This window comes from Mastomys coucha, unplaced genomic scaffold, assembly GCF_008632895.1.
Source record: "Mastomys coucha isolate ucsf_1 unplaced genomic scaffold, UCSF_Mcou_1 pScaffold13, whole genome shotgun sequence".
Lineage (NCBI taxonomy): Eukaryota > Metazoa > Chordata > Mammalia > Rodentia > Muridae > Mastomys > Mastomys coucha.
Genome location: NW_022196895.1, coordinates 62,672,344 through 62,679,510, shown reverse-complemented (window position 1 = coordinate 62,679,510; position 7,167 = coordinate 62,672,344).

Sequence of the window (7,167 nt, the reverse complement as noted above, 5' to 3'; positions counted from 1 at the left end):
AGATCACCTGGGAGTGGAGCTTCCTCTGGGTGTTGTGGGACTGGCTGTGGAGCATGCGCCCAAGGTCTTCTCTAGACCCCAGCTCAGACAGACCAGAAGGAACCCGAGTCACTGGGCTCGCGGAGTTCCAGTATGCCTGGTCCTGCTGGTCCCAGTTACTCCCAGTGTTGGGACAGATGTTGGTTCCTGCTTACCTCTGATCCTGGGTGTGTCAGAGTGCCTGGGAGTGGAGCTTCCTCTGGGTGTTGTGGGACTAGCTGTCAATAGTTTCCATTTTCAAAAGATTTTTCTCAAGCTAAGTTAAAGTTTGTCTCTTGAATTCCATTGTCCAATTTACTCCTTGGTCAGCTTGTAGTTCTTCTCTCTTCTGTTATCCACTTCTATCTAGTCTTCAAGCCATTCTTACAGGCAATCCCTGCATCATTAGTGTGTTATTTTTCTCATTGTTTGACAGAAAAACATGATGAAAGTCACTTAAAGAAAACCATGAAGAACTTATATGTATCAACAGAAAAAGAGGAAGGTCATAATATGTGGTAAAAAGAATTGATCAGAATGTCAGTAACTAGAAGCAACTAGTAGTTGTACTGGGGGGGAAACAATGTCACTGATGATCAGAGAAATATAAATTTAAAGCAGAGATTACACTTTCCTACTGCTTCTCTTTAGCAAAGTAGTTAGCCAAGTCAATTCCATCAATCACCTGCATAAGAAACAGGCAGTAGTATAAATTGGTTTAACAACTTAAGAGAAAATATCCTAGAAAAGTTAATAATCTACCACTACATTGGCCACTCTACAGCTAGATGTTTCTAGAGCTCTTACAAGTATGTGGGATCATGCTTTGCACTGTTTGTTTAAATTTGATGTAACCCAAAAGCTTATGAATGTGCAGCAAGTCCTGACTCACAGTCCAAGCTACAGCATATCACAGCCAGGAAGTCAATCCAGCAGGATCTAGAAGCAGCTGGTCCCATTACAGCTGCCATCAAGAAGCAAGGAGCAGTCTCAGCTCCCTCTCACCATTTATACCATCCAGGATCTCCATCCTGAGATGAGACTACCTCAGAGTTAAAACAGATCTTCTCACATCAATAAGGTAACCAAGATAATCCCCCACTTGCATGCCCAAAGTCTCATCTACCAGATGATTTTAGGTTTTGTCAAGTTGCCAACACTACAAACCATCCTACCTAAAACATGCTGTTTTTCAGTTAAAATTATGGGATGGCTGTAGTTAGGCAAAGCCAGTTGGGAGTGCCTAGTGTATATAATTTCCATCCTGTTGTTACTTAACTTGCATACATAGTGTTGCACATAATTTTTATATCAATGGCATTTCTCAGTGTTTGCTGTCACTGTAGTATCCACAGCCTGGGCCTGGTCCAGCACCATATACATGCAAGCCCCCTCTCTCCCTACAGCTCTCCACAGCTTAATGATATTGGGATATGATTTTCCACTGTCTACAAAGCCATGTCCTTTGAAACAACTTTGATTTTCTACCTGGTACACCTTTTTCTTAGAATGCCTCTTCCTCTCCTTTGTTCACTGCTGGAGCTAAATGACATTATCTTTTAGTAATTTTTGATTCCCAACAGATAGTGAGTCATTTCCCCTCCCGACAGCACAGTCTGCTTAGCCAACTCTTCCTGTTTTCTTCAAGTCATGTAAAACTTACTCACAGGGTTTCTGTTCTGTCTCTTCTATACTGTGAATCCATAGTTAGTAACTCTTTAACTTCTTGATTCTGTTCTGAAAAATAATGAGTGTTCAAATTATCTACTCCTTTTAAACAAATAAAGAATGGAGGGTCTTGATACATGACCTAGTCTGGCCATGCACTCCAAAGCCTCTTGCCCTTAGTATTGCCCTGTAATACTAAGAACCCCAAGAGCTGTGCTACCATGCCCAGCTTCAAATTATCTAATGAAGAAATATGAGGATGCAAGGCTTATTGGAATTCTTGAAGCATATTATAAAGCTCTCAGTTACACAATGACAGGAAATCATCCCTAATTGCTATCGAAAAAAAAATGAGGAGCACAGAAAGCAATATGCTTAGGGTACCAAAGAGATGATCACATGAAGAATCAAGTGTCAGAGACCAGAAATCTTTGACACTCCCCAAAATGAGTCATTTAAAAGATAAATGATAATATTCTTACTCAGAAGACAGACACCTTGAAAAGGTCAGGGATTCAGTACATTCCCGAAGACAATTATCTTTTAAAAGGATAGATCCAAAACATTTTTAATAAAGGCTCAGCCTTTTTTTTTTCTTTTGAGTCCTAGAGACAGCAAAATTAAAAACATGGGGGGGAAAAAGTATTCCAAGGGAGCATATCAATGTTACCATTTAGTGCCTGGGGGTACCTTAGTCCCATCGGGAATAGGGAGAATAATTTCAGTGGTTGCCACTCACAAAAGCGGGCATTCTGAGGAGATTCTACACATGTGTCGTAACACAGATGGTGCCCTGCTCATCATAAACATTTCAATTTCATTATAAGGAAAATAGAAAATCTTCCTTATAATATGGAACTAGAAAATTATAGTTGGCTTCCACACTCATATCTAAATCCAAATATCATATATATTTAATTTCAAAAAGCATATTCCAAAACAAGTGGTGTGGAAGATGCTGGGGAAGGATCCCTTATCACTGCTGGTATAACATAAATCATTTTGCCCACTGTGGAAATCAGTATGAACTTACATCAGAAGACTAAAGCCAGAAGTTCCACTTGATTCAACATTCTACGCAAGGTATCTACTGGAGAGAATCTTAGTTTGCATGCCACAGAGATGCTGCACCCTGTAGCAATGATTGCTACACAACTCTGCAATAGCCAAGATGTGGTACTAGCCCAGAATCAATAGGTGAATGAACAAAGAAACACACACACACACATACACACACACACACACATGCACACACACATACATGTGCTCACATACATACATATGGAATGGAGTTTTATATGTCTGAAAAGAATATTTACATTTTATTATTTTCAGGGAGATGGATAAACAAGACCATCAGACAGTAATAGAGGTAAATATAAGCAAAGTACATGATTACACCCATTAATTCACATCTAATTTGAAAAATAAAAAAGAAATTAAAAATCAAAAGCCCCTCATTATAAGTAACTTTAAGCAAATTTGAAGACTAAAGATTTGCTATAGTGAAGAATTTTCACTTAAATGTGCATTTATCATAGCAGTTAAAATGTGGGAAAGTCCTGTCCCTCCTACTTTTGTGAGAACTGAATTTTAACACACTCCTTTCATAGGAAACTATTAATTGATATGTGTTTCAAAGCAATACATTTTGTGAATTAATATAATTTTAACCAAAGACAACCAAATACAAAATATAGCACAGACTCTTGACCATCTGTTCCCCCATTCCTTTGCCAACATATTCTTCCAAGTGGACCGTATCCTTCTGTGCTGAAGAGCACTGAGAAGAGAAGCCATAAATAAGGTCCACTGTTCTCCACTGACTTTCTCGACATATTTTCCAGTTGTATCTTTATATCATGGTAGGCATTTGCTATACATCGCAATCTGGGCACACGCTGTGGTTCATGGCATGAGCTGTGTCTCTGTGGGATCCCGCAGCTAGCAACTGCCTCGTAAAATGAACCTTTACTGCTCTTTAGGGCTTTAGTCCATGGCCCCTCAGAACAGCATCTGCACTTCTAATATTTATAGCTTCTCTGAGGAAGCCAACAATAGCCAGAGGGAACCAGTTTTATTTTGTTTTTAGTGGGAGAAGTGAAATCAAGTTCACTCAAAACTCTCAGACCTCAGCAAGAAAGCTGACAAGGAAAGAACATTAAATGTTTCTCATCGTCTTGTTAAAATGGCTGTTAGGAGATGTACCTGGAAATATCTTCCCTTCCTGGGAATATCTTCCCTTCTCTTCCTGGTGTTTGTTTGTCCGCTTGCTTACTTTAATTTTGCCACTGGAGAATCAGAGAAAACAAATCCATTTGTGCCACCAATCTGAACTACAGTATTAGTTCGTGACATTTGTTCTAGAATGTCTATAACAGCAGTGGCCATGAGCAATTGTTGTAACTACTTGCCTACTCAAAGCCTCCTAAAGGTGCACTAGAATGACTCTGCAAGATGTAACATATAAAACCATCTGCCTCAGTGCTGCGCTGTGGTATGATGGGCTCCCTGGTAGGTCATTGAATGCTGTCATTCCAAAACCCATCCCGGGGTTACACACAGCAATCCTGAGCTCTGTGTATGCTGTAGATGCATTAAAAGAATGTCATAGGTCTGAGCAAACCAGACATAATGAACCGTTCCCCAGTGTTACACAACTTTCAGTTGCTTGATGAACTGTGTCTGTGCATATAAAAAAGAAAAAAAAGTAATACTGAAATGTGCAGTATGCTGAAAACCTGACCTATCATGGCTTATTCACAGTTACTTTGTGTTAGATTCATTCGTTCCTTCTTATGAAATATTTGTCTTGGATAAAGGACAGAAGAGAATTTATCTGGTTATTTTCATCCTGCAGTACTATTGTCTTCTCTAGGCAAAAATATAGACAGTTAACATTTATTAATGTGTGTGTGTGTGTGTGTGTGAGAGAGAGAGAGAGAGAGAGAGAGAGAGAAAGTGCGCATGCTCATGGACGTGGACGTGCCATGGGCTGTGGAGGTCAGAGGAGAACCTACAGAAACTGGTTCTTCCTTCTGCCCTATGGATCCAAAAGGATTAATTAAAGTCACCAGGTTTGGCAGCAAATGCTTTTAACCCGAGAAGCCATCTTACTGGCTTTTCGGACACAGTGAAATTAATGTGTGACTGATCCAGCCTCACTGTATTTATACTATTTCAGATATGTTTTATGCCTACTGAGATGGTAAGCATTAATAGGATTTTACAGGATCAGATTGTAATGTAAAAAGTATCCTAAGAAGGTACCAATTTTGTATGAAGAATTTAGAGTGTTTGTCTTCTCTGTTATGGAAGGATGTGTACCACAAATTACTAAGTAAAAGGCATATTTTACTAGTTCTACTTCAGAAATGTGTTTTATTTTTCCTGGATGTGTACACAAATACCAAATATTCAAATATGTTTTCATATTATTTATAATTCTTGTTTCCCTTTTAAAAAATGGATATGTGGTTCTTTTCACCTTCATTTTCCACTAAGTACAACTAAAAATTCTGGATATATGCATAACAAACAGAATGTTGTTTCAGTGAAATGATTTTTCAGGTTAAGGTGGCATACAGCCAAGACTGACACACTAAAGTCAATACTCAGAAGCCACATTACAATGAAGAAGAGAAAACCAGTCTCCTCTGAGCTCTCCATGTATAGACACACACAGAGAACACATAAGCAAATTTATAAGCAACAATTTATTAAAAAAAAAAAAAAAAAGATGGAAAGTTGACAGGCTAGCTAGGGAAATTGCAATTTGAGGCTAAACATGTCAGGTGCTGGATTTTCTGGGGTTCCTTTTTGCCTCATAAATTCCAAATTTGGACTCAAAAAATTTAGTAACCTAGAAATATCATAGGGAAGAGTCAGGAGGGAAAAGCCACCAGTCAAAGAACCAGAAAAAGAGGCAGCCAGGCCAAAAAGAAAAAAAGAAAAGAAAAAAGAAAAAGGAAAAGGAATAAGGAAAAAAGAAAAAAAAAAGAAACTTAAAAAAAAGAACAACTTTACTGCAAGCCAAACACAGACGGATGCTATTTAAATCTGACTGGTTAACTATAAGCTTTAAGAGTTTTGATTTTACCAGGTTACTGGGTATTGTGATAGCTAACAGAGAAGTTGGGCGGTTTTATTTGGTTACTGGAATGTGGGACCTCCGACTAGGGGTTTATGGCTGAGAAAGAACTGGCAGCTCTAGGGACAAACAAACAAGAGCTGGGAACACAGAGATCCTGCACTGCTGGGGCAAGCTAGAGAGAGTAGCTCAGTGGGGCCAGCATCGGGACTGAGGTGGCCCACCGGTGTTGGGATTAGTGCCAGAACAAGCCAGTTGGTTTTTTTAATATTTCCCGCTACAGAAACCTACATCAGGGTATACGCTCCCTCTGCGCAGTGGCAACAAAATAGACTCTGCCCTTTACTGCCATGGTATAAAAAGAGGCCTGGGACAAAGTCGAGACTCCATCACTTAACACCAGAGAAGCCAAGCCTGCCTACCCAGTGTGCTTTTCAGAGAGAGACCCCATAAAGAAGCAAACCTTCCACACTGTATAGTAGCAAGGAAGAGACTCTGCCCCATCCCTCCTTAAACCTCAATTGGCAGTTTCTGGACCTCCCTTCCCACCAACAGTGACAAGATGGACACCATCCTCTGCCTGTGGTGGAGTGACGGCCAAGGAAGCAAGCGGGGAAGATCAGGACTTGGACAAACAAACAAACGAACGAACAATCGATAGAGGTTAACTCGGAGGCAACAGAGACACTACTAGAATTATTTGACAACATTTTGATGCCACTTTCTCAAAAGGCCTTGAAAGATTGTAAAAGGAGAATTGAAACAAATTTACAACCAGTGTAGGCGAAGAAATAGAGAATATCAAGAAACAGCTGGAAAATTGTAGAACTGTAGAGGCGCAATAACCAAATAACCACAGGATAGGTCCAACTGTAGAATGAGGGCGGGGTGGGGCAGAAGGCAGGGTCAATGAGCACAGAAAGTAAGCGCTCTTCCACTCTGAAGAGCCAAGACAAAGTAAATGGGGATGTGTGGAAGAATGGACTCAGAAAATAGCTGACATTCATTGGGACAACAGAAGGAGAGAAAGAGTTCAGGGCTGGAATGAAATAAGTTGTAACTAAAAAATTCCCAATTTAAAATTCTGTAAACTCTTTGCTCTTACATGACAAGTAGCTGATTGGACTTGATTGTGCTAATTTGATCTGTTTCTGTTAGTGTTTACGTTGGCCAGGCTTAGTCAGATCATTCACGATAGTTGTTCTCATGAGTTATAATGACTCAAGATGGTCTACACTTAGGCAAAGAAGAAAACATGTTGTTGACAACGATATTCTAATAGACATCTGGATGGATTCTGAGATAAGGAAAATTGGAAACAACTCAAACAAGACAATGCAGAGTGATCGTCTAGAGACAGTATGGTTTGATAGGTGTCAAAGAAAAGCCCA